The following is a 446-nucleotide window of genomic DNA, read 5'->3' as shown; positions in this document are numbered from 1 at the left end:
GGACTAAAAATTACAAGATTGGATGGCTGTGAGAAAATAAAACCTTACCAAGTATAGATCATGAAAACACACCAATAGAAATATGCTCTTGTTCTATACTGTGTAATTAACTACATAAAGAGGGAAACAGAAGTGAACTCGCAGAAGTTTTTATTCTACACATTAAATATCTTGCTAAAAGCTCCAGTAAAAAACAAAGCCCACAAGGTTACTGATCTCTTTCATATAGAACTTACCCTATCCTTTGTTTATCTCTGTAACTACAATTATAATAAATAACCTGTAACACCCACCGCAGCCTAGGATTGGACCCCACATGTGCACAGCTGGGAAAGAGGTTCCCCATTCTGGCCAGAGAAATGCCGTCATACATCCAAAAAAATAAAATAATCCCATTATTGCGTTACACAATGTAATCCAATATACTTGGAAAAACTTCAGCCGAC

At 36.3% G+C, this 446-nt stretch overlaps 1 protein-coding gene across 1 annotated transcript in view; it reads right to left on the bottom strand.

Annotated features, from left to right (window-relative positions):
* Positions 1-446, bottom strand: part of LOC119589267 (ATP-binding cassette sub-family F member 2-like) — a gene marked incomplete in the record, with an annotated part of 10,709 nt that overhangs the window by 9,384 nt on the left and 879 nt on the right.

The sequence above is a fragment of the Penaeus monodon genome, chromosome 25 (assembly GCF_015228065.2).
Source record: "Penaeus monodon isolate SGIC_2016 chromosome 25, NSTDA_Pmon_1, whole genome shotgun sequence".
NCBI lineage: Eukaryota > Metazoa > Arthropoda > Malacostraca > Decapoda > Penaeidae > Penaeus > Penaeus monodon.
This window is presented reverse-complemented; position numbering and strand designations above follow the sequence as displayed.